Source organism: Lepidochelys kempii, chromosome 12, assembly GCF_965140265.1.
Source record: "Lepidochelys kempii isolate rLepKem1 chromosome 12, rLepKem1.hap2, whole genome shotgun sequence".
Taxonomy (NCBI): domain Eukaryota; kingdom Metazoa; phylum Chordata; order Testudines; family Cheloniidae; genus Lepidochelys; species Lepidochelys kempii.
The window spans coordinates 1,745,702-1,773,685 of record NC_133267.1 but is presented as its reverse complement, the minus strand read 5'-3'; the positions used below and the strand labels follow the sequence as shown (position 1 = coordinate 1,773,685).

At 44.1% G+C, this 27,984-nt stretch overlaps 2 protein-coding genes across 5 annotated transcripts in view; one reads left to right on the top strand and one right to left on the bottom strand.

Moving 5' to 3' along the window:
- LOC140896496 (uncharacterized) overlaps nt 1-27,984 on the top strand; it is a 191,129-nt gene that overhangs the window by 101,011 nt on the left and 62,134 nt on the right. The window lies entirely within an intron of this gene.
- Nucleotides 1-27,984, bottom strand: part of GLG1 (golgi glycoprotein 1) — a 177,459-nt gene that overhangs the window by 100,576 nt on the left and 48,899 nt on the right. The window lies entirely within an intron of this gene.

Sequence of the window (27,984 nt, the reverse complement as noted above, 5' to 3'; positions counted from 1 at the left end):
AGAATACCCTCAATTAAACCTGCCATCAAATCTTTTAGACAAGGACAGAGTTTCTTCACAGAAGGATGGAGGCTAGCACTGTAATTTCCCTAAGGTGGGCAGGGCTGATTTAATGTGTCTGGTAAGCAAAAGAATTTGCAAGGACGAGAGAGCAAACCCAGAAATCATCTCAGTTGCTTTGGTTATTTGTTTTTATGACTGTACCAAATGATCTTCAATCTCACCAGTTTAGGTTCAAATCTGCATAGGATTAGGGCTCAGTTCCTGTGTGACATTATACCTACAGGTGCTGTAAGGTCTGGACACTCACCTGAGAGATTTAGACAACTTTTTATTAAAAATACTCATCACTTAAAAAATGAAAATTTGGCTTTCCTAATACTTTGTGGTCAGTCTTCTGCTGTGTTAAACAGAATCATGCTTTCACTGGGAAAGACAGGATGGGTCAAGTGGTCTTAGGTGCCACATTATTTACACTAACATTCTCCTGTAGAAATGTGGGTTGAGGTCCAATTCTGGGCTGCTTGTCCCAATTCTTGAGAGGGGTGAACTAGAAAAATCTAATACATCTTTTCCATCTCTAACTTACAGGATTCTTGTCTCTCTCACCAACAAAAGTTGGTCCAATAAAAGATAATTACCTCACACACCTCGTCTCTCTTTCAAGGATTCTGCAAGTTTTACCATGAGACCTACCTTAAACTTGTGCTACTGCTTTTGCTGGAATGTCAAAAGCAAAGCCAGAACTTAATCAAATGTTAAGATTTGTTTACTATAAATGCTGTCAACCCTTTCAAGAAAGAATAGTCTACCAATGACCTGGAAAGCTAATCAGGAACCCAAGCAGCAACCACTCGCGAACACCAATTCCCCCACCCATACATAGTCGTTCTCATTATAACCTTGCTATGTAGCTTCTGATTTCCAATCCATTCAATTCCCAGAGGTCATCTACCAGCAGTGATTGTGTTTAAAAGATGTTATTTTCATTGTGTAGGAATATTTAACTACATGCAACCTGACTGAAAGAGCACAACTGCTCCTAAGTGCCCCCAGGCACATTCAAGGCCAATTCACTCATAAGTGGCAATAGCTTAATCTAGGGAAGGTTGTGATGAGCTATAAACCAGGGTTTGAAGGATTCACACACTAATGGTAAGGGGGAAAACATGATGAGTGTGGGGGACTCAGTCATCACTTTCTGCAGAATTTAAATATCAACTAGAAATCTAGTCTTTTAAAAACATGAGTTACTGGTGGGATGAGGTAGTGTCTGATCCCAAATCTCCCTGCCAATTTGTTTACAGTCGCATTTCCCTACCTTCATAAAGGTTCTTCTCTCCCTATTGCTACGTGAGAGATCCATATGGACAGGTAAAATACATAAAGTGATACACTCAAAGCAAGCATACAAAAGGAAAATAACTCTCTAATCTTTTTATATAGTCTTAGGTATCGTAACAGTAAAAGAATTAGCCCTTATGGCTACAAAACAAGCCTTCTAAATGTGACCAATGGCAGTACTGCCTTCCGAAGTCTGAAGAGAGATCAAATCAGTGGCTCTACATCTACACATGGCTTCCTAAGCAGCAGCCCAGCGAAATAAAAGACTGATTAGTTTCACTACTACACACAGTGCCCTGCATGGATACAAAATTTGTATCTGCATCTGGTCAAAAACAGTCTGTGGATATAAAGCGGATACCCACGGATTTACGGAGCTCTACCTACAGAGAACACTATGGGCAGCAAGCAGCAGCAAGAGAGTCGATCACAACAGTTTCATGGTGCTATTTATGAAAGCTCTGAGCGACAGCAGAGGCAAGTATTGGGGCTAACCACATAGAAACTACCCAAACGACTGCGGTTTTGAGATCCCTGGATGAAAAAGGAATAGAGTAGTGAAGACACAGACCATGTGCAGAAATCAAGAAGCTCTAGGGAAAGTAGAAGGGACAGAAAGGAGGAACTTTTAAGTAAAGAGAGAGGGGTGGAGACACAGATTATTCTGACACCACCTAACCAGACTATTAAAAATATTGAACATTCAATCAAAATTAAGGGGTAGCACCTGGTAGGATTTCAACTTCTTAGCAGCTTTAAAGAGCACAGATGGCTGCCTTTTTTCAAATTTATCTAAACATTTCTCCATAGGCCCCTTCGCACTCAGCAACACTTGGTAGCATATGTGATTTCTAGAATAAGGTACTATCCTGATTCTAATTAAAGAAAAGCAATAACTCAGACTGAATACCACCCATGACAGACACAAAATAAAGTAAATGTTTTGCTTCCATGCTGCATTACAAATAATAAAACCCATGCTGAACTAGATTAATAGATTCTAAGGTCATAAGAAACGAATGTGATCATGTAATCAATTCCTGCTTAACAGGCCACAGAACTTCCCCCAAATAAGCGTGTGTTTGAACTAAAGCATATTTTTTAGAAGAATACCCAGTCTTGATTCAAAAAACAGAACTAAGGAGTCACGGCTCTAATTTCAGATTTAGGACTTAGTGTCACCATGCTGCCTCCCAGCAAAGCCTGTTCAACTAAATTCTGTACTTATTACTCTTGAGGGAATTGTGTGCCAAAAAATTAAAAATTCTGAGCACAATATTTTAAAATTCTACAAATTTTGTCAATAAACAAACATGGAGGCTCCAGAATGGCAATAGGGAGCACAAGCTACTGGCTGCATGCAGGTGAGAGATCACCCAGCAGCTCTTCCCCATCCAACATGGACTGGGCAATGAGGCTGCACCTGCCCCTGACCCAGCGCAAGGGCCGGGCCTACCCCAGAAAGACCCCGGGGCACTGCCCCCCCCACACCAGGTGCTGGCAGGCAGGCTCAGCCCAGCAGGATTCAAGTGTGGAAGGGCTTAATGTGGGTGTGATCCAGGTGTAGGGTGAGAGGGTCCTGGGTGGGGCAAGCTGAGTGCGAGTGGCTCAGTGGGATGTCCGGGTGATCTGGATGCCCAGGGGCTTGTTGGGGGGTACTGGGTGGGGGTCCAGGTGATTGTGACTCGGGGGGGTGGGATTTGACTGCAGGGGCTCAGCAGGGGGTGGTTTGGGTACAGGGGTGGGGGTCTGGGTGCAGTTGGCATTCAGTGGGGTGGCAGTCTGAGTGCAGGGGACTCAGTGTGGTCCAGGTGCACCCACCTCATCTGAGTGGGTGGGTTTGGGTGTGAGGGGTCTGGGTGCAGCTGCCTGGTGTGGGTTCAGATACATGGGGGTTAGGTGGACAGGGGAGCAGGAAGCTGTGGGGGGTGGGCGTGTGGAGCTTCCTGCAGCCAGGGAGGTTTCTGGGGGTGGTTCTGACCTGGACCAGGCCACTCCTTCCAGAGGAAGAGGAAGTCCTGTCTTCCTCCACCTCCAGCCAAGATGGAACTAGCAGCTGAGCCCAGCACAGGGTAGAAGCCACCAGCCAAAGCATCCCCAGCCCCCTCATCCCCTGCCATGGTGATTTACCTCTACGCTGGCTGCTCTGGGCACCCAAAACGACTGCTGTGGAGGGAGATGATTGCTCTTGTGGCTTCCCTTTTCTTCTCTGTCAGAAAGTAATTTTTCTGCAGGGAAGCAAAGAAATCTGCAGGGACCTGAATTCTCCGCACAAGTAGTGGCGCAGAATTCCTTCAGGAGTAATCTATATCATGAATTATCAAATGCCATGCAATTTCTTCTCAAGACAGATCATGAATAGTTTGTTCTATGGTACACAGGCTTGGTTAGGTGTACTGCTACCCCACAATTTGCAAGATACACAGAGCCCTCCCTAAGACATATATACAAAATAAAGCTTTATTTCATCCTTCATTTTTGGGATTCAGCATTATCTGAAAATGATCCACAGTCAGATGTGGGACTAGGAAGATAAGAATGACAACCACCCATTGTGGGTAGAGTCTGAGGACTTGGGGAGATCTAAGATTCTCTTAACCAAAAGCTGGCTGAGCTTCCTCTCCTCCTTTGTTCACTTCCAGTTTTTATGCTATTGGGAGGGGACAGGATCTCAGTCAGTTTCATAAATGCCACTATTCCCACATTCAAGATCCTTTCTTTGAGGAAGAGAAAGAATTGATGGAGCATTAGTATTATCTCTACTGGGGAAGAATTTGTTGCATTTATCACATTGACACATTCTTTATGAGGTAAGAAAAGGAGGACTTGTGGCACCTTAGCTGTAGCTCACGAAAGCTTATGCGCAAATAAATTGGTTAGTCTCTAAGGTGCCACAAGTCCTCCTTTTCTTTTTGCGGATTCAGACTGACATGGCTGCTACTCTGAAACCTGTCTTTATGAAGTAGTAACTAAAAGTACTGTAGCTGGTACTGATGATGGTTAAATTTCAAGTGCTGGAGCACTTTGTTTTGGACTTAGATTTATATTTAATACTCCCCTTGAACCTCTCCACTGACTCCCTTCTCTCTCTCTCTTTCATCAGGTTCAGGTTTGTCATCACCCTTCCAGGCTCTGCATCCCTGTTCTCTCACTATTTATCCAGCCTTGTATCTGGCAGAACAGGGACAGGAAGCAACACACTGATATCATCTGTGTTATCCCACTCATTCAGTTCTCCCACATATGGAATGCACCTTACAAAGGGAATGTCCTTTTCAAGCCAGTAAGCCAGATCTCTCCCATCTTATGCCAGTCCCTCGAGAACCATGTGACATGAAGACTACAAGAAATTCACCAGGGAAAAATGCTAGGTTGAAGGGCAGCTGGGAATAGCATATGTAAGCAAAGAAAGCTTGGTACTACCAACATGTGCAGATATCGATCCATCAATGCTTATGTGGTATAGCCCCTTCCCTAGATTTTGTCCATTTAGTAACCTGAAAGACAAAAACTCTTCAGGGCAAACATATGTGGAAAGCACGTACCATACTGTGGGTATTACAGCAATCTAAATACATATATAGTAAAATGATACACCAAGCTAACTGACGTCTGCTTTATATGGTCTCTAGCTCCACATTTAGTAAAAAAAATAGGAAACAGATTTTACATTGTAATTTACCAGTAGGAAGCCCTTACTTGATAATTAGTGTTTTAAAAGCAAATCTGTTTGGAGGAATCACACTGCATATTATATTTGCTTAAATGCCAATAAAAAAATCACATAAGCCTAAGACAGTCAGCACACCCCCAACTCCCTTGATGCTCTGGCTATTTCATTTTTCTTAGTAAATAAAGGGAGCAACCTAAAAAAGGAAAGCAATGCTGAAAGTCATTTAAATAAATTAGAACAATTGTTTCTACTTGGTCAGGTGTGCATTAGCCAAGAATGCCTAGCTGATGCAATACAAGTTACGTCCAAATGCCTGAGCATCAACTGCCATCCAAATGTGTATGCAACTTGTATATTGACATTTTAATTCTACATTGTAAAAGAGAACCAGAAGCAATTTTTAGTCTTAGAAACAGGTTTTGTACTATGCGAGACACTGCTTCCAATACAAAGCCATCTCGTAACTCCTGTGCTCTGCAACAAAACAGGTTTCTCTGTGTTACAAAAACCTGGGATTCCACAACCATCTCTGCTGCCCCTGCCAAACCCTTCTCCTCCCTCCTTCTAAGTTACGGATCTTTTCAGACAGGATAGCAGCAGACATATCGTCCAGACAAGACACTAAAATGAGACGCAGAGACATCAAACTGGGAAGCCAAAAGCCAAACAATATTAATACAAGAACATATTAGAGGTCTGCTTTTACAAAAGTCAGAGAAAGTCAGTTAAGGATGAAGATGTCTTGACCTGTGTTGCTGCTCCCAGGAGCTACAGTATATAGAATGAAAGGTGCTCCACGGTTTGAATGACCCACAGTATCTAAGCAGTAAGAGCAAAACTGCACTGAACCCTAGTGCTTGTTCTCCTTGTTTCTGTTACTGTGTGGTTAAGAGCAGAAATTACTTGGTGGGACCTGGTTACATGTATAAAGTAATACCAAACAGCCAGTGGCTTTGAATAAATGCTTAAAGTGCAATTTCAGTCTAAGGATGACGAAGCACAGGGATCCATATTTATTCACTTAATTATTACAAATCAAGCACATTCAGTCAACATGAATCCACCTCCTCTCCACCCCCCCACCCCCACCAAAAAAAAACCCCTGCCAATTTTGCAAAGTCATGCTGAGATCGGAGTCTCAGGCAGGGTTTTCAGGTCTGTGCCTCACTACCAGTAATAGAGATTCCACAACCCAAGTGAAAGCAGTAATTTAGTTAATCTTGTTGATACAGAAGCAAGAATACAGCTGCAGAGCCAACAGGAGGACAAATTAGTAACTTTGTCTGTATACAGACTCTGGACTCTAAAACACACAGAAAGATGATTAGCCAGGAGACAGTCATTTCACAGAGTAGAAGCACACTAAGGATTTTTGCAGATGCTCTTTCCATGGGTGTCCAGCAGCTCCTGTATGGAAATGTAATGCTGATAGAGGCCATCAACATTCTTTCTAGAGGCTGAAACTCAGATTAGGGGACTGGAACACATGAGTTATGAGGAGAGGCTGAGGGAGCTGGGATTGTTTAGCCTGCAGAAGAGAAGAATGAGGGGGGATTTGATAGCTGCTTTCAACTACCTGAAAGGGGGTTCCAAAGAGGATGGCTCTAGACTGTTCTCAATGGTAGCAGATGACAGAACGAGGAGTAATGGTCTCAAGTTGCAGTGGGGGAGGTTTAGATTGGATATTAGGAAAAACTTTTTCACTAAGAGGGTGGTGAAACACTGGAATGCGTTACCTAGGGAGGTGGTAGAATCTCCTTCCTTAGAGGTTTTTAAGGTCAGGCTTGACAAAGCCCTGGCTGGGATGATTTAACTGGGAATTGGTCCTGCTTTGAGCAGGGGGTTGGACTAGATGACCTTCTGGGGTCCCTTCCAACCCTGAGATTCTATGATTCTATGATTAACCCACAACTCGTTAGGCACTCACATTTTTATAATCTAAATGTATTTTGAAGATTCTGCTGAGGCAAGACGACCAGCAGTCACTAAGCTCTAGGTGTAGAAAACTAGTCCAAGGAAGAGTATGAGGCTTCTACACAAGAGAGAAGTTGGTGCACATCTGCCTCTGAGAAGTCAGAATATGTAAGAAAAATTAAAACAATGCAACTCAGCAGCTGCAGTGGAGAAAACACTGAAAGGAAGAGGCGCAGGCACATGCTTTGGTATGGGGAAGAGCAACATTAGTACCATGCCTGGGACTGCAATCTAGCTCGTCCCCTCAGAAGAGCTGAGGTTATGGGTACACGCTTGTCAGCTACCTCAGATTGAGAGGCTGAGAGTCTGCAGACAAGAAGTTGCATGGTAGAAACTGTAAGAAGCCAGTGGAGCTATAGCTTGCTTTTCATTCAGATCTGACTAACAAGGCAGTGCGTATACACAGGTCTGAAATAACTTTAGCAGCTGAAAAATGTATCAGACTAAGTTTGGATGTTGCTGGATCCAGTCACTGTAAAATACATCCATCCTTCCCTGACTGTGTAGGGCCAGGGGAAAAAAGCAAAAGCTTGGACTAAAAAAATTAGGGTGCAGAAATATTCATTTAATAATTTATCTACATTTACTCTCTCAGAACAATAATAGAAGTTTACAAACCAAGACACAAACTATTCACTGCAATGTTCTACCTAGGTACTTATATGGCCCCACAAACTCCATAGCATCTGAGTGCAGGAGAAGCAGTCAGACTAGTTTACAGGGTTCTCTCTGTTGTGTTTGTGAGATATACAAGTGGGTGTGTAGTGCACGCAAGCCAAGTTAAAAAATGAGTTTAATATTTAGATGTGAAAGTGGCAAGCTACATGGTCACCAGGGGTGAAAGTAACTTAAAGGACTTACTGGTACGCCCGAGTCCTGAGCGGGGGCGTGGCCTCAACTGGAAGGGGCGTGACCTCCACCAGAAGAGGTGGGGTCTTTAAATCAAGATTTAAAGGTCCCGGGACTTCAGCAGTGGCGGAGCTCCAGCAGTGATTTAAAAGGCTGGGGCTCCCCGCAGCGACTGGAGCCCCGACCCCTCCAGGGAAGCGATCCGGTCCGGTACACCGTACCAGCTTACTTTCACCTCTGATGGTCATGCTTTTCTCTTGTGAAAGTATATTCCACTGCCTAGGTCCAGCTCCTATGGAAGTTCTATTTCCTACACTCACAAGTCTCTTCTACTGGTTGACAGTGTAATTTATTCTAATATTCTGGGCAGATGGAAGTGACCTTTTGTTGCGATGGCTTTTTGGGCATCCAATGACAGCGAGAAGACCCCAAAGCTCCAGACAGGCAAGATGGAGTGTGGACACCCAGGTCAGCTGGGAGTAATAGAAGAGGAATGTTCTTTGAAGTGCAGCCCTTCTGCATGTATTATTCCAATCTTGCCTGCATTCAGTTTTAACTAGCAGATAGCTCAGGAGTGCTAGTTTTGGCTAGGCACTGAGAAAGGTAGGAGACAGAGTTGCATGTTTGACATAAAGGAAATGTCAATCTGGGTATCATCTGCACTCAACTCATTATGCCTCACCATCTCTACCAATGGCTTCATATAGACACTGAATATCATGAGAAGACTGAGCCTCACAGGCTACTGCAAGTAGCCTTTGGAGGTGGAGGAACAGTGCCCAGCCCACAGTGACCCTCTGAGTTAGGTCTATGGGGAAGAACCTAGCCATTTCAGGGCATTTCTGTTTACGCTGCAGATCCCTAGAGTGAGATGAGAGTATTTGGTGATCTATGGTATCAAATGCCACAGAAAAGTTAATAGAAAACTTACGACATTTTAGTCACCTGTCAAGAAAAGTGACTCACTCCATATGAGTGGGCAAGTAGAATTGTGCAGGGCTAACTTAGGCCATGAAAATTGAAAAAATTAGGAACAGAGATTAGCTGCATTTCAGGGCACTCCTACACAGTACATTTCAATGGCCTAAAATGGATCTGCCTCTTGTAACAGTGCTCACAAACTCTACTGGCTGTCTAGGAGGATAATCAGTTCAGAATACCTCCCCTACAAAAAGCAAGCAAGCCACTTTTGTTCTTTAAAGGAAAATTCCAGTTTAATATCAGAGAAACGAATAGGTATTTACACAAAAATTCATAGGTTGATGCAATTGTAGTGAACGTGATCAGATCTTGGACCTCTGTACGTTCAATATGGGACCAGTGACAAAAGGTACTGCTAGACCAAGTGATTTAAAGGTATTTTGAACTCTCAGCATTAGAAGGATGTCTACATCAAGAAAAATTATTCCATGATGATTTAGAGCAATCATTTTAGCTGTAGTCAGTCATGTATCAAACGTACTGCCAGTAAGCAGCCCAGCAGGAAGAAAATTGGAGGGAAGCCCAGCAGTAGGAGTAGCAAGTCATTAATGGCTGACTTGAGTCGAGCTCCCTCTCCTACTTCCAACTTGCGCTAGCATTCTATGCTGTCAAGTTTCTGCTCCTTAAAAACTAGGATTCTGGTTCCCTCTGCATCCCCTCCCAGCCCATGCTTTAATTAGGGTGGATAAAAATATATTTTTAATTAAAAATTGATGTTTTTGCCTTGCCAGTTTTATTTCACACAAATATGTTTATTTTTAAAAAATAAACCTATTTAAAATTAAATTTGAAATTAACAACCTAAGTTAAGGCCTAAACAATCTATTTAAAATCATTTATATCCAAAAACTAAGCAGTGTGTGTTTACTGCCAAGTTTTAAGAAAGTTAAACCACTAAATTGATACACACTGGCTAAGCACCTGGAGTCAAGAGTTTGTTGAAGTGCTAAACCAGCTTTTGACAACACTAGCCTCTTCAACTGGTTTAGTGTAAATATTTCAACATTTCAGTGTAAACTAGTTCCGTTCAATGTTCATTCAAAGTTAAGAAATCAATTGGGAGTTGAAAAAGCAGGAAAGCTCGTTTTCCTCGTCCAATCTATGAATAAAAACTAGGTATGAAAGGATGAGATCTACTAGTTTTAAAATCTTGAAAGATGTGGTGACCAGAAACAAATCAACTCAATTTATTAATTACCAATAACACTTCATTTGTTTAATAAATTGGTTTGAAATGCAGAACATGTTTTGATAATTTTTGTATGTATCCAGCACTTAAGATAGTTTAACAAAACATTAAAATGTTGGTTTTGTGCACTTTTATCTGCACTTGAATTTCCATCCAAATAGAGCTCGACATGAATCATAAGTAAAAAAGTTAATCTAGTAAATAAGAAATGCATCTTTCATAGTTTTTCTACATAAAAATGTAAAAACTAATAATCAGAACAAATGTAAATTAAGCTATATAACTGCTTAAATAAATGTGCATAGATCAAAGGTGGGCAAACTACAGCCCGCAGGACCCTCCTGCCCGGCCCCTGAGCTCCTGGCCTGGGAAGCTAGCCCCCAGCCCCTCACCTGTTGTTCCCCCTCGCCCACTGCCTCAGCTCACTGCGCCACCAGCGCAATGCTCTGGACGGCAGGGCAGAGAGTTCCTGGGGCAGTGCAGTTGCAGAGTCTGGCCTGACCCGGTGCTCTGTGCTGCGTGGTGGCATGGCTGGCTCCAGCCGGGCGGCTCAGCTGTAGCGCCACCAGTCACCAGCGCTCCAGGCAGCGCAGTAACGGGGCAGGGAGCCCTGACTGAATAGAGGGCAGTGGACTTCGGGGTGGTGGTCAGGGGTGTGGATAGGGGTAGGGGCGGTCAGAGGGCGGAGAACAGAGGGGTTGAATGGGGGCAGGGGTTCCGGGGGGGGGGCTGGATGGGGTGGCGGGGGGCAGTCAGAACAGGGGTTCTGGAGGTGGTCAGGGGACAGGGGGGGTTGGATGGGGCAGGAGTCCGGGGGGGGGGGCGCATCAGGGATGAGAAGTGGGGGGGAGGGATAGTGGGCGGGGGCCGGGCCACGCCTGGCTGTTTGTCATACATACAGCCCTCCACAGAATTTCTGAAACCTGATGTGGCCCTCAGGCCAAAAAGTTTGCCTGCTCCTGATATAGATAGAGGCCCAGATCCTCAAAGTCCCATGATTTCAATGCAAGTTTGAACCTTAAATACCTCTGAGGATCTGAGCCAGAGTGTACCCTCCTGGTTAGCAAAAAGAAGCACTACATTTAGTATAAAGGCTATATTTAGATGCAAATCAATATGTTTTAATGTTTACCATCTAATGAGAATCAAACCTTTTGTTTTAGGAAAATAAAGTACAAATGCAAAACATGATTAAAATAAATTATTTAAATCAAGGCTTCCAGCCTGCTGACTTAAATTACAATTAAAACTGATGATTTAAATCAAAGTTTCCAGCTTGCTGACTTAAATCACAATTAAAATTGGTGATTTAAATTGCTTTGATTTAAAATCAAACCTTACCATCCCTATAAATAAGGCAGGTTTTCCATAGGTCTGACAGCATCCCAGTCTGGCTACTCGAAGAGCCACCTGCCCTCAGTGTCTTCAAGAGGTCAAGTCCAGGCCCTCCGCATTTAAATTTCAGAAAATGCATATGGAGCTGCCAAGCATGACCTGAAAACTTCACCCCCAAATTTGAAAGTCAACTCTATACAGACTGGGTTTATACTTTCGGAATTTTGGTTTCAAAAGTGGATTCACTGGGGAATATTGGCAATACCCACATTTCACCGTGCATGACTCAGAGCTGAGGACACAGATATAGTAGAATAAGAGGCATCATGGTTAAAACAGCCAAAGTTCCTGGCTCCCCCAACTGCTTGAGACTCTGAAGTTTAGAAGGATAAAAGCTTGTTTATAAAAAGAAACAGTAACAATTGAAGCATTTCCCCCTTAGGGTTTGTTTGTTGGTTTAAACTAAGTTGCCCCCACTTAGTCTTAATACATGCATTCAATGATATTGCAGAACTAGGTAGCCATTGCTTGGCCTTCCCTGGCTGTTGGCATCTCAGTGTGTAAGGAAAGGAAAGGTGAATATGAAGGATTGGACTGACAAATGAAGTCATCACCACAGGAAGCCCTGAATCAATGCCACGCAGAAGCTATGTCCATTCCAAAGGACCAGCTTCAGCAGTCTTCTTCCTTGTGAAATGGACAGGTAAACACCTAAGCTTGATTTATTTATTTATTTATTTATTTGGGGTGGCCCTGAAGTCTGTCACAGCCCTCGAATTCGTACTGTATCAATGACATCATTTTGGTTTACTATACCACACAGATTCTGTCTCCTTTGAAACTTTGTGAATAGTTGATCCAGACTGCCTGGCTCATTCCAATATTATGTGCTGGTCTATTGATTTTGCTGCTGAATTCATTACTGCACTACATTTATAAACTTCTATAAGCTGCTGCTCACTAGAATGTTGTAGAATTTCTAGAGCAACTGAGGAAGGACTGGATCCTCAGAGATCTGCATTTCAGCCCAAGCATCCAATTATAAAAACCTACATTAAAGGAGTGCTTCTCTGAATTCCCTGGAATTAAATTTAAACTTCTCTCTAAAGACAGAAATTAGAAATTCTCTAGCTCCACTTCTCCTACAGCCCTCCCATGCCTGCCCCGAAAAAGTCAACTGATGAGCTACATCACTGCAAAACTTGCAATAAGCATGGAGAATTCATAAACACAATTTAGTTTCATGCTTCTGAACTAGTAATACTTCTGTGCTTAGGGAAGTCTTGATCCCATAGAAAAACAAATCTACCATTGCAGAGCCAACTGTATACTGGCAGCATCAGCTTAAAATACAATACTAGCAATAGCAACCTAAACTGCATTTGCAATTTTATAGTTGCATTCCAGAATACAAAATCAAGGAGAACATGAAGACACGAGAAGGCACTTTATAAGCCCATTCATACATTCCCAGCCCCCATTGGGTTCTGAGGCACAAGGCTGTTGGGAGTTTAATGTACCCAATTTAGATTTTTAAACAGCTAGAACAGTGGTTCTCAATCTATTTACCATTGTGGGCCACACATGCAGCTCTGTGTGTGTCAGGTGGACCACATGCAGGCAATATATATACTACAGGAACATCTACATGGGCCGCAGCTGCGTGCGGATTGGGCCGTGGGTTGAGAATCACTGTGTTAGCACTGTAAAGAGCTGTTGTGCACTGTGTGACAAAGTACCAATTTCCAAAAGTAACATGGCATTCTAAACAATCTTCTCTTCCTGTTAACAGGGAATTCCAGGATGGATGAAAGGGCGATGGCATTATTAAAACTTGTTATGTTAACATCAGCTTTTGTATATTAACACTGAAGCAAGCTACTATCTGAAACAAAAGTCAAAATGAAAAATGACCGTCACAGTAAAGCTAGCTCGGCCCCGAATACCACATGGTATATAGTCTAGTATGTGCAACATGCTCCAGTTAATATTCCTAGGATAACATTCAGCTTTGGTGCCAGACTTCTGGAATCTAATACGTTACATTAAAACACATGTTAAAAGAACATTAAGGTTGCAAAGTCACACACTCACTATGTTTCTCTTTCTCTCTCTCTGCCCCTGCCCTTATTTACCACACTGCATCCAAACCTTACACTGAACACAATACAGAACACAACTCAAAGTTTTAGTCAATAGCATCATCTCAAAAGAAGACTGGTTTTGGAAAAATAAAACTCCCCCACATACTTTAATCTTGGCCTGTGCCACCTGCTATTCCAGTCCTTAGCTTGAAGAGCAGAAGACCATCAAGCAAGATTGCAGCCAGGCCTGACCCTGCACTCACCAGCAGCGGTAACTGGAGCGACCTGTCCCCAGCCTGCTCTGCTCCCCTGGCTCCCAGACATGGGAGTGGTGATAACTAATATGCAATGTCCAAATCTTTAATTAATAGTCATAGGGTTCTAGTGGTGAAAAGCTACTGCACAAGGAGTCCCTATAATGGAAGTATTTGGGGAGAAGAAAATTTTACCTCATGCCTTTTAACTCATTAGTGGAAATCGAGATCCTTCACACTGTATGGCTTGTCATTCCTTCCAAATCTCAAATGTAGTGATCTATTCAGTTCTGTCATGTACACAAGATTTAGCATGGTTATATCCTGCAACTGTCCATTGTTTTTTTCCCAGGAATCCCAGTAAGACAGGGACAGAATTTCAGAAGTTGGTTACGTGCAAAGACCAAATACAAAAAAACCAACACAAGCATATAGGGACAAAATTAGAAAGGACACGGCACAGAATGAGACGACTCTACCGAGAGACAAAGGGTAACAAGAAAACATACTACAAATACATTAGAAGCAAGAGGAAGACCAAGGACAGGATAGGCCCTTTACTCAATCGGAGGGGAAGACAACAGAAAATGTGGAAATGGCGGAGGTGCTAAAACGTCTTTTTTATTCAGTTTTCACCAAAAATGTTAGTAGTGATCAGATGTCTAACAATGAACGCCAGTGAAAATGAGGTGGGATCTGAGGCTAAAATAAGGAAAGAAGAAGTTAAAAATTACTTAGAATCATAGAATATCAGGGTTGGAAGGGACCTCAGGAGGTCATCTAGTCCAATCCCCTGCTCAAAGCAGGACCAATCCTCAATTAAATCATCCCAGCCAGGGCTTTGTCAAGCCTGACCTTAAAATCTTCTAAGGAAGGAGATTCTACCACCTCCCTAGGTAACGCATTCCAGTGTTTCACCACCCTCCTAATAAAAAAGTTTTTCCTAATATCCAACCTAAACCTCCCCCACTGCAACTTGAGACCATTACTCCTTGTCCTGTCCTCTTCTACCACTGAGAATAGTCTAGAACCATCCTCTTTGGAACCACCTCTCAGGTAGCTGAAAGCAGCTATCAAATCCCCCCTCATTCTTCTCTTCTGCAGACTAAACAATCCCAGTTCCCTCAGCCTCTCCTCATAAGTCATGTGTTCCAGACCCCTAATCATTTTTGTTGCCCTTCGCTGGACTCTCTCCAATTTATCCACATCCACATCTTAGGTCATGTCTACACCAGCAAGCTTACAGCAGCACAGCTGTACCAATGCATCTGCTAAGATCGCTCATGTAGCCACTATGCTGACAGGAGAGAGCTCTCCCATTGACATAATAAAACCACCTCATCACGTGATGGTAGCTATGACAGCGAGAGCAGCTCTCCTGCAAACATAGCATCATGCACATTTCCACTTATGCCGGCAAAACATATGTCGCTCAGTGTGGTATTTTTTCCAAAACACAAGTTTTGCTGACATAAGTGACAGTGTAGACATGGCCTTAGAAAAGTTAGTTGTATTTATGTTGGCAGGGCCTGATGAAATAGATTCTAGAATACTTAAGGAGCTGATTGAGCCTTTAGCGATTACATTCAAAAACTCATGGAAGATGGGAGAGTCTCCAAAGGACTGGAAGAGGGCAAATATATTGCCAAGCTATTCAAAGGAGAATAAAGACAATCCAGGGAATTACAGACCAGTCAGTTTAACTTCAGTAACTGGAAAGATAAGCAAATAACCAAACATCAATTTGCAAACACCTAGACAATAATAAGGTGATAAGTAACAGCCAACATGGATTTGTCAAGAACAAATCATTTCAAACCACCTAAGCTTTCTTTGACAAGGTAAGAAGCCTTGTGGATCATGGGAGTGGGGGTGAGGGAAGATGTGATATATCTTGACTTTTAGTAAGGCTTTTGATACTGTATTGCACAACCTTCCCAAACAAACTCGGGAAATACAACCTAAATGGAGCTACTAAAAGATGGGTGCATAACTGGTTGGACAACCACTTCCAGAGAGTAATCATCAGTAAGGCTACGTTTTTGTCACAGATATTTTTAGTAAAATTTCCCTGACAAAACGGATAGGTGGGTTCAACACCCACTGCTGCTGGGGCTCCCGGATCCCCCACTGATGCAGTGCGTGGGAGCTCCAGAGTCTCTTCGCCCACCACAGCTGGGCAGCTGCAGGGTGCCCCCACCAAGTTGGGGACTGGGAACTGCGAGGGCGAGGCTGGCTGGGAGCTCCAGCCCCAGGGCAGAAAATGTCAGAGATCAATGGAAGTCACAGAATTTGTGACTTCCCTGACATAATCATAGTCTTAGTTATCAGTGGCTCACAGTCAAGCTGGAAGGGCATATTGAGGGGGGTTCTGCAGGGATCACTTCTGGGTCTGGTTCTGTTCAATATCTTCATCAGTGATTTAGATAACTGCATAGAGAGTACACTTATAAAATCTGCAGATGATATCAAGCTGGGAGAAGTTGAAAGTGCTTTGGAGGATAGGCTTAAAATTCAAAATGATCTGGACAAACTGGAGAAATGGTCTGAAGTAAACAGGATAAAATGCTATCAATAAGGACAAATGCAAAGTACTCCACATAAGAAGGAACAATCGGTTGCAAACTTACAAAACGTGAGACAGCTGCCTAGGAAGGAGTATTGAAGAAAGGTATCGGGGGGGGGGGGGGGGGTCATAGTGGATCACTAACTAAATATGAGTGAACAGTGTAACACTGTTGCAAAAAAAAAAAAAAAAAAAAAAAAAAAACCAGCAAACATTCTGGGTTGTATTAGCAGAGGTGTTGTAAGACAAACACCAGAAGTAATTCTTCCGCTCCACTCCATGCTGATAGGCCACAGCTGGAGTATTGTGTCCAGCCTCGGGCACCACATTTCAGAAAAGATATGGACAAACTGGAGAAAGTCCAGAGGAGAGCAACAACAATTAAAGGTCTGAAAACATGATCACTGAGGAAAGATTGAAAAAATGGCCTGGAGAACAGAAAACTGAGGGGGAACATGATAAGAATTTTCAAGTACATAAAAGGGTATTACTAGGAGGAGGAGGAGGAGGAGGAATTGTTCTTTTTAACCTCTGAGGATAGGACAAGAAGCAATGGGCTAAAATTGAAACAAGGGAGGTTTAGGTCAGACATTTGGAAAAACTTCTTGTTAGAGCAGTCAAGCAATGGAACAAATTGCTCAGGAAGGAATCTCCATGATTGGAAGTCTTTAAGAACAGGTTAGACAAACACCTGTCAGGAAGTATTACTCAGTCCTGCCTTGAGTGTAGAAGGGGACTGAACTTGATGACCTACTGGGGACCCTTCCAGTCCTACACCTCTATGAAATGTGTGACAGGGTCGGGCCAGGTGCCTACAGGAGAGTGATCCTATTGGGATCCAGGAAGTGGGTGGGCAAAGCCCACCCACTGCTAAAGGATCCCCCCCCCCCCCCCGCCTAAGAGGGGGATCCACAGGACCTGGACACCAAATCAATACGGGGGACAACTAATGAAATAACAGGGACAGGAGTGTGGTCAAAGGGTCAAACGAAGGGAACCGGAAGGGGACACCGAGCAGTGAACCCTGGACAGCGCCCACTGCTCCTCAAAGGCATCAAGGGAGTCAGTGGACGCCGCCCAGAGGAACTCTGCCCGGATACGTGAACGGACGGAGGATCGGAAATAGGCCCCACAGTCACAGGAAACTCCATCGGCCAACCTCCTCACTCTGGTTTTACAGATGGCCATTTTAGCTAGGGCCAGGAGGAGGTTGACCAGGAGATCCTGTGACTTTGTGGGGCAGTGGATAGGAAGTACATAAATAAGAAGGTGAGGGGAAAAGTGCAACCAAAAGCATAATAAAATATCGGTGAGGAGCCGGAATAGGGGCTGCAGCCTGGCACACTCCAAATATATGTGCGCCAGGGTTTCCCTCACGCCTCAAAAGGGGCAGACGTCTGGGATAGGGGTGAACCGCACCAAGTACATGCCCATGCTCACGGCTCCATGAAGAAGCCGCCAACAAATATCCCCGGTGGGCCTCGGAACCAAGGTGAAATATAGGCTGGCCTACCGGGTACAGGAAAGTGATAGAAGGCAGCTATATTAGCCCCAGATTAAGTAGGTTCCTTTTCCCTGGGTAAGGTAACAGGGAAGGTTCCAGAACAATCAGGAACTTTCTGGAAACAATTAAGGCAGACAGGCTGATTAGAACACCTGCAGCCAATCAAGAAGCTGCTAGAATCATTTAAGGCAGACTAATCAGGGCACCTGGGTTTAAACAGGAGCTCACTTCAGTTTGTGGTGTGTGCGAGGAGCTGGGAGCAAGAGGCGCAAGAAGCTGAGAGTGAGAAGGCACACTACTGGAAGACTGAGAAGTATAAACATCATCAGACACCAGGAGGAAGGTCCTGTGGTGAGAATAAAGAAGGTGTTGGGAGGAGGCCATGGGGAAGTAGCCCAGGGAGTTGTAGCTGTCAGGCAGCTGTTACAGGAGCCACTGTAGACAGTTGCAATCCACAGGGCCCTGGGCTGGAACCTGGAATAGAGGGCGGGCCCAGGTTCCCGCCATCCCTCCAACTCCCTACTTGATACCGGAGGAGTTGAACTGGACTGTGGGTTCCACCAGAGGGGAAGGTCTCTGGCCTGTTCCACGATCCACTTGGTGGAACAGCAGAGACTGCAGGGATTGTTGTTCTTCCTTTCCCCATGCTGGCCAGTGATGAGGCTAACTGAGTGAATGGCAGATTTGAGCCGAAAGTGGCAAAAACTGAGGGCTGCCATGAACCTCTGAGGCAAGAAAATCTGCCAATAAGCACAGGACCACCAAGGCAGAAGAGGAACTGTGTCACAAATGTTTGAATTAAAATTCAGTTTCCTCACTGCCAGAAGCATCCATTACCTTTTTTCTTCACTATTTAGTCTTTTCTTGGTTCAGTTCTGGGAAAGTGACATCATTGCTTTTACTGCTACAAAAATCCATGTAACAGTTTAAAGTCTAATTGCTAAAGTGGAAAAAACTTAGTAGTTGCACTTTATTCCTAAAGAAACAAATATTAAAATGAGAACACTGCTTAATGGAAGTACCTTATCAGCCCTGCTGTTTCTGATGGCTGTTTCCAGCTATAACTGTCTTTGAATAAAATGGATTGCTTCCAATGGGATTTGCAACACCTCAGCTAACTGGGGATAAACAGTGAAAATAGGATACTTTATATGAAAAGTTCCTACCCTTTAAACTCACAAGCTTATATTTGTTAAAAGTTAATCTTTAAAGCAGAGGCTGTTTCGTCTAGTGCAGGGGTTCTCAAGCTTCATTGCACTGTGACCCCCTTCTGACAACAAAAAATACCACACGACCCCAGGAGGGGTGACTGAAGCCTGAGCCCGCCCAAGCCCTGCCCAAGGTGGAGGGGCAAAGCCCAAGGGCTTCAGCCCCAGGTGAGGGGCCCGTAACCTGAGCCCCACCACCCAGAGCTGAAACCAAAGCCTGAGCCCCGCTGCCCAGAGCTTCGACCCCAGGCGGTGGGGCTCGGGCTTCGACCCCGGGCCCCAGCAAGTCTAATGCCAGCCCTGGCGACCCCATTTGGGATCCTGACCCACAGTTTGAGAACCGCTGGTCTAGTGCTAATAACTAGAGGACTGACAGTTCTAGATCTGTCTGGATCTAGACTGTTCTCAGTGGTAGCTGATGACAGAACAAAGAATAATGGTCTCAAGTTGCAGTGGGGCAGGTTTAGGTTGGATATTAGGAAAAACTTTTTCATTAGGAGGGTGGTGAAGCACTGGAATGGGTTACCTAGGGAGGTGGTGGAATCTCCTTCCTTAGATATTTTTAAGGTCAGGCTTGACAAAGCCCTGGCCGGGATGATTTAGTTGGGGATTGGTCCTGCTTTGAGCAGGGGGTTGGACTAGATGACCTCCTGAGGTCCCTTCCAACCCTGATATTCTATGATTCTATGACAGTTGAGTGATCTCTACTCAGAGCTGAACCAATGCCTCCACTGATCTTGTCTCCATAGGACTTCCAGACATTCTTCCCCAGGTGCTCTAACACCAGGGGAGAATTTCAGAAAATCTTCAGCATAGATACAGCCTCCTGAACATAGAATAGTGAAGAAACTTGGCCTTTTAGCTTGGACACTCAAATACACCCACATTAAATGGCAACCTGAAAGAATGTCATGCTAAGTTTAATTCCCATGTTAAAGGAAATGAATCCATGGAACATGAGTGAGCAGAATAAGTGTGCTGACTTTTCTACGTTTCTAAGTATGTTAACTGGCTCATCTGAAAGCAGTCACTTAAAATGGATACTAAAATACAAGATAGCTAGGTTGAGCGTGAGTGGAGGACTGTTTCTAGCATTAGCAAGTCTCTGGGTGGCAGAGGCCCCATGGAAGTCTGATACTGGGATGAACAGGTCTAAGAACAATGGCCTCTTTGCCCAGAAATGCATCAGCATCATTATGGCACTCTCTCTCATTTTTGAATAGTCCTGGGGAGCAGTGGAAAGGCATGTCACAAAGACCTGTTGGATAGCTTTGAGAGAAATCTGCTGCCAACTTTGATCCCAGGACCTGGCATTTGGAGGGCTGCCAGAATGCTTTATTGTTCTTTCCAGAGGCAACAAAGTCACCACCAATCTGTCCTATGGACTAACATTCTTTGTTACTACATACAGGACACTGCATTTGGCCATATTAAAACATATACTGTTTGCAGCCAGTTTTCTAAGTGATCAGTACATATAAGCAACCCGTACTGAAGGTCTGAGAGAGAGTCTGTGCAGCTCAAAAGCTTGTCTCTCTCACCAAACAGAAGTTGGTCCAATAAGAGATCTTACCTCACCCATCTTGTCTCTGTTATTCCTGCATAGTTCTTGAGAATTCTCCCTCCATACAGCGTCCAGTACCCTCATTCTGACCAGAGTTGAGAGAAACCATTTGCTCCCAAGCTAAAAAACCTGGCAGCAGAAAGAGCTGAACTGGAGTTATGTGAATTGTTCTAAGCATCCATTGGTGTCTCCTCAGCTCATGCCTTCCCTGAACTTGTTTAGCTACCATTTGCAAAGCAGCATTCTCTGTAGTTAAGATTGCTTCAACTCTCCACAGCATAGGAATAGATAGTCAGTATTCAGCTAACAATGACAGAAACCATTAGGAAAGGGATAGATAGAGTAAATATCCTAATGACACTACATAAATCCATGGTATACCCACACCTTGAATACTGTGTGCAGTTCCAGTCACCCCATCTCAAAAAAGCTATATTAGAATTGGAAAAGGTACAGAGAGGGGCAATAAAAATGATTAAGGGTATGGAAAAGACTGGGACTGTTGAGCTTGGAAAAGTGACAGCTAAAGAGGGATATGAAAGAGGTCTATAGAATCATGAATGGTGTGGAGAAAGCGAAAGTTACCCCTTCATATAACACAAGAACCAGGGGTCATCCACTGAAATTAATAATTAGCAGGTTTAAAAATAAACATAAGGAAGTACTTCTTTACACAATGTACAGTCAATCTGTGGAACTCATTGCCAGGGTATGTTGAGAAGGCCAAAAATATAAGTAGTTTTAAAAAATTAGATAAGTTCATAGTGGATAGGCCCATCAATGGCTATAAGCCAAGATGATCAGGGATGCAACCCCATGCTCTGAGCATCTCTAAGCCTCTGACTGCCAAATGGTGGGACTGGATGACAGGGGATGGATCACTTGATAACTGCCCTGTTCTGTTCACTCCCCAAAAAGTAGATTCAGCCCTGGAACATATTGGGGTATAGACAGCTAAATTGCTAAGTTTGAGATTTGGAATAAAAGTTTGAGTTTTCTCTTAGAAAAGCTGTGGAGTAGAAGGGTTTGGTTACACCCACCGGCCACTGTGGAGGCAAAAAGAACTCATGGGTACTTCAGGAGGCAGGGCATCCCCCTGCTATCAGTGAAGGACAGGTCTGAGCAGCAAACAGGCTGAAGTACCCATCAAAACAGATCTGTGGGTCTTTGCATAATAAACAGATTACTTATAAAATACTGCTAGAACACATTTCAGCACCAGAAAAGGATTAAAAGTTATCTTCCCCATTTCATCAATATTGGAAAGGCTAGAGAAGAGCGTAAGAAAGCCCACAGAGGAATCACCTTGCACATAAAAACCCCATTTGACAATCAAGTGCCTAAAGTTTATATATAGAGAAAAAAAAATCTGCCTTTCCTCCACTGCCCATTCTTGAAATGATGCTAAATACTTCCCTGCGGCAAAGCATTCTCGTAGATAAATTTGCTTCGGGGTCATTAAAAATACCACATCCTGTTTGCTATGATGTATAGACAGGATTGTAACCATAAAAAAAACGACTTAAAAACTCAGTTTGAAGTAGAGTGATTGTATCACCCTTCTCCCCACCAGCACATTGTATACAGCTAAAGGAAAAGTAAAAAGCAGTGACTGTGTACAATTTTCTTCTCCCGCAGCTAATGCAGCAAAAAAAAATATTGTTAGCACTGAAGTAGCCCTTATTTTCTCAAGTAGGACCAGTTACCTCCTATTGTTGGCTGATGCAGTCCTGGGCAAATGCACACTTGATCAAAAATATTGATTCTCTCCCCGTGTTCACATGCAAGACCAGATTCAGTGAACAAGTCAAACCATTCTTGTGCCAAGTCAAGCATCTGCTGAGAATCTGATTTCTACTATGGGCATTAAAGGTTTGCAAGGGCAGCCCAACATGAGGGCTTGCTGGTAGCACCACATACTGTGACATGAGACCTAGAACAGTATCAACTTCTTCCTCCTAACACATAAGAGACTCCCAGAATGCATTCTCATTTTGAATGAGATATTAATCACTACTCTAGCACCTGAGATGGATAGCAGTGGCCCTGGCATGTGTCCTGCAGTATTCATGCCTTGGAATATAGTCAGCTCTCTTAAATGAGACTGAGTTTGGTCAGCCTATTGGGAAAAAGCTATTGTAAAGACACCCACCCCAAAATTCAGTCTTTGTGCAACAACATTTTATTCTGAGCCTCGGGAAAGCATGAAACAGTCTTTTGACACCTTCGCCACCTCCTCTGAAATGTGTTCACCTGACAGTTTTTCAGCTGCACCATTTGGATTAATTGGGGGGAAGTCTATACATTACTGCTTTTAGATAGTCCTAGGAACTACATACTACCGCTTTGGAATTGCATGCCCATTTATCCTGCCTTCCATTTTTAAGTTGTTGCCAGTGAAAGTTTGGAAGAGCCATGTCTGAGGAGAAATGCTACCCTATCCATCCTGAATTTCAGAAGACAAGCCAGGAGGCAAATTGAGAACCTGAATCCCACGTTTGTGAATAAATTAAAAACAGTTTCATTCGTTCTCTGTCCCTCTCCTCCATTATAAAAGAGCATCTACTAAAGGGCATTCAACCCAATAGTAACCCTCAAGCCTTCTTTCTTTAATACATCAGGATAGGCAGTTTTGTAGAGTCACAGTCATGATTTAGCAGACAGCTATGTTACAGTATGATCAGTCTCCATTACCCTTGGAATTAGCAAATGGCCTGGGTTAAGACTTTTAAAGCCAGCCATTGGTCTTGTAACCTCTAGCACTTTGCTGGTAACTGAACAGTTATCAAGTGTTTCTGGGAACAACATTGATTTAAGACAAATTAGCCTCTGTTCTCTTCCATACTCTAGAAACACCTATAAAAATGACTGATTGGTGTAAAATCCTACAATCTCTTCCGATAGGTAGCTCTGCATACTAAACCAAAAAGATTAACTGATAAGGTAACCAGAACTTTATGCTATCAATGTATAAATCTCTTATTGATAGGGCCCTACCAAATTCACAGTCCGTTTTGGTCAATTTCATGGTCATAGGATTTTAAAAACCATAAATGTCATGATTTCAGCTATTTCAATCTGAACCGTCACGGTGCTGTAACTGTAGGGGTCCTGGCCTAAGAGGGAGTACTGGGGACACTGCACGATTATTACAGCAGGGTCATGGTGTTGCCATCCTTACTTCTGTGCTGCTGCTGGCGACAGCGCTGCCTTCAGAGCTGGGTGGCTGGAAAGTGGCAGCTGCTGGCTGGGCCCCCAGCTCTGAAGGCAGTGCCGCCGCCAGCAGCAGCAGCACAGAAGTAAGGGTGGCCTGGTATGATCTTGCTACACTTACTTCTGTGCTGCTGCCTTCAGAGCTGGTCCTTTGGCCAGCAGCCGCCACTCTCTGGCTGCCCATTGCCACCCTTACTTCTGCGCTGCTGCTGACTGCTGCCTTCAGAGCCAGGTGCCTAGCCAGCAGCCACCGCTTTCCAGCCACCCAGGTCTGAAGGAAGTGCAGAAGGGTGGCAATACCACAATCCCCTTGCAAACCTTTCCCCCCACTGCCCCGCAACTCCCTTTTGGATCAGGACCCCAGTTTGACAAACACTGGTCTCCCCTGTGAAATCTGTATAGTATAGGCTAATACACCTCTACCCTGATATAACACGGTCCTTGGGAGACAAAAAATCTCAACGTGTTATAGGTGAGACCCCGTTATATCTAACTTGCTTTGCCCCCCCCCATTCCTTGTTCCCTGACCACCCCCTCCAGAGACTCTCATCCCGAATCACCCCCAGGATCCCACCCCCTACCCAACCCCCCTGCTCCCTGTCCCCTGACTGCTCCAACCCATATCCACACCCCCCACCCCCTGACAGGCACTCACCGGCAGCAGCAGGAAGTGGAGCAATGCGGCCCCAGCCCATTCCACTCTGCCAGCTCCCAGCTGCAGCACTCCGCTTCCCGCCGCCAGTAAGTGCAGGGAGGTTGGGGAAAGGACGCCCCGCGTACTCACATGCGGCGGGAAGCGGAGTGCTGCGGCTGGGAGCTGGTGGAGTGGAGCGGGCTGGGACCGGGCTGCTCCGCTTCCATCGCTGCCGGTGACTGCGATGGGGGGATCCCTTCTCCCAAACCCCCCCTCCCCTGAGCAACACGGCTGGCCCCCTGCTAATCCCCCAGGCCACTCTGGAACTGCGGGGCCCCCAAAAGTGCCCTCCCATAGCTCCTGCCTCCCAGACCCAGGGAGGGGTGTGGGTGTGTGTGTGTGCCCCTGACCGCCCCCAAGGCCCCTTATCCAACCCCTCGGCACCAGCCTGCCCGACACTCTTAAGCAGCGTGTCAGAGCTTTACCAGATTGTATGCAAACCCGCCTTATATCGGGGTAGAAGCGTAGTTACACAAAAGACCAGATTTCATGGTGGAGACCAGATTTTGCTGTCCGTGACACATTTTTCATGGCCGTGAATTTCGTAGGGCCCTACTTATTGATTAAGAACAGCTACATTCATGTAAAACTATAAAGGACTTGCTCGTAAACATTATGGCTCATTTAATTTCAGAAATTAACTACTATTGCAGAAGACTATTGCAGACACTATGCTTCCCGGATTGATTAACTGCCACCTATGTTTTCAAGGGTTTTTTTTTTTTTAAATAAAAGAAGTTTGAATTAATTATTAACTACTGAATAAAAAATCCAACGTAACGTGAAAATTTATTTAGAGGCCTACCACTAAATCAAAGTTTTCAAAACGACCTTTGCCAGACATGACTAGATAAAATTCTACTCAACTTCATGATACAACTATGTTGATGACATTGAACAGCTGACACTTGGTACAGTACAAAATAAATGAAATTATCCTCATGAGTTTAGTTCACCAGATTGTACACTTTTTATTAGACAGGGCTGCTGGAAGAGCTGAAGGAATTTCACTTTGTTTTACCATCTCCCTTCTACAACCATAATACAACCCAAAAACCAGCAAGCACATTCTACAATTGAAAGTAGTAGATATTTTGACCTAGGTTTATTGAGGTACACTTATTTCCCATCATTCGAAGAAGTGGAAGCTACTTACTGTAACTGGAGGTTTTTAGAGTTGTGTGGTCCCGATCTGTAATCCGCTACCCACTCTCTATCCCCTCTGCTTCAGATCCTATTGGATTTCTGGTAAGAGGAGGAATGGAGAGGCATCAATCCACAATGCCTCTTATACCCTTGGTCGAGAGCACAAGGAAAGATACTGCACACATGTGGGCCAACAGACACTGCTTTGAAGAATTTCCAGACTCAAGCGCTTGGCGTACATGCATCCCCACGTGTGGAATACACATAGGGACCATCACTCAAAGAAGCCACCCAACTTAGCCTTGGTCCCCAGGAGAACACGGGGGTACTAAATTATAGCCTGCTTCTCCGCTGACCTCTGCTTCCGAGGCTCAACATTTGAACCATTTTTAAATTCTTTGTTTGAGAATTCCAGCCTGAAACCCCCTGTGATAACAAGCTTGACAGTTTCCTATTAAATTAGCAATAAACCTATCAAGCAGAATATTTTGCTTTAAACTACTGGGTATGAGGTTAATTCAGGGAGTTCAGGATGACACTGCTGTAAACAGCCAGCTCACCAGCAGTTGAGCCAAGAATTGCATCTTGATGGTTTTGCAGACAAGTGACAAACAGACTGGTCCTTGCATGCAAAAAATGATTTTGAACAGAGCTTTCTGCAAGCACTTGAAGGAGAGGAAGGTGATCAACAGTCAACATGGATTCACCAAGGGCAAGTCATGCCTGACCAACCTGATTGACTTCTATGATGAGATAACTGGCTCTGTGGATATGGGGAAAGCGGTGGATGTGATATATCTTGACTTTAGCAAAGCTTTTGATAAGGTCTCCCACAGTATTCTTGCCAGCAAATTAAAAAAGTATGGATTGGATGAATGGACTATAAGGTGGATAGAAAGCTGGCTAGATTGTCAGGCTCAATGTGTAGTGATCAACAGCTCGATGTCTAGTTGGCAACCAGTATCAACAGAGTGTCCTAGGGGTCGGTTCTGGGGCCGGTTTTGTTCAGTGATCTGGATGATGGGATTAACTGCACCCTCAGCAAGTTCGCAGATTCAATTTATTCATGAATGATCTGGAGAAAGGGGTAAACAGTGAGGTGGCAGTTTGCAGATGATACTAAACTGCTCAAGATAGTTAAAACCAAAATAGACTGTGAAGAACTTCAAAAAGATCTCACAAAATTAAGTGATTGGCCAACAAAATGGCAAATGAAATTTAATGTGGATAAATGTAAAGTAATGCACATTGGAAAAAAATAACCCAAACTATACATACAATATGATGGGGGCTAATTTAGCTACAACTAATCAGGAAAGAGATCTTGGGAGTCATTGTGGATAGTTCTCTGAAGACATCCAAGCAGTGTGCACTGACAGTCAAAAAAACAAACAGGATGTTAGGAATCATTAAAAAAGGGATAGAGAATAAGATGGAGAATATCTTATTGCCTTTATATAAATCCATGGTAAGCCCACATCTTGAACACTGTGTACAGATGTGGGCTCCTAGTCTCAAAAAAGATATACTGGCATTAGAAAAGGTTCAGAGAAGGGCAACTAAAATGATTAGGGGTGTGGAACCGGTCCCATATGAGGAGAGATTAAAGAGGCTAGGACTTTTCAGCTTGGAAAAGAGGACACTAAGGGGGGCTATGATAGAGGTCGATAAAATCAGGAGTGGTGTGGAGAAAGTGAAAAAGGAAGATGTTATTTACTTGTTCCCATAATGTAAGAACTAGGGGCCACCAGATGAAATTAATGGGCAGCAGGTTTAAAACAAATAAAAGGAAGTTCTTCTTCACACAGCACACAGTCAATCTGTGGAACGCCTTGGCTGAGGAGGTTGTGAAGGCTAGGGCTATAACAGGGCTTAAAAAGAGAACTAGATAAATTCATGGAGGTTAAGGCCATTAATGGCTATTAGCTAGGATAGGTAAGGAATGGTGTCCCTAGCCTCTGTTTGTCAGAGGGTAGAGATAGATGGCAGGAGAGAGATCACTTGATCATTACCTGTTAGGTTCACTCCCTCGAGGGCACCTGACACTGGCCACTCTCGGCAGACAGGACACTGAGCTGGATGGACCTTTTGTCTGACCCAGTACGGCCATTCTTATGACACTAAGCTGAGAGAAGAGGTAGATACGATGGAGAGTAGGGATAGAGTCCAGAGTGACCTAGATGAATTGGAGGATTGGGCCAAAAGAAATCTGATGAGGTTCAACAAGGACAAGTGCAGAGTTCTACACTTAGGAAGGAAGAATCCCATGCACTGCTACAGGCTGGGGCACTGACTGGCTAAGCAGCAGTTCTGCAGAAAAGGACCTGGGGATTACAGTGGACAAGAAGCTGGATATGAGTCAGCAGTATACCCTCGTTGTCAAGAAGGCCAGCGGCATATTGGGCT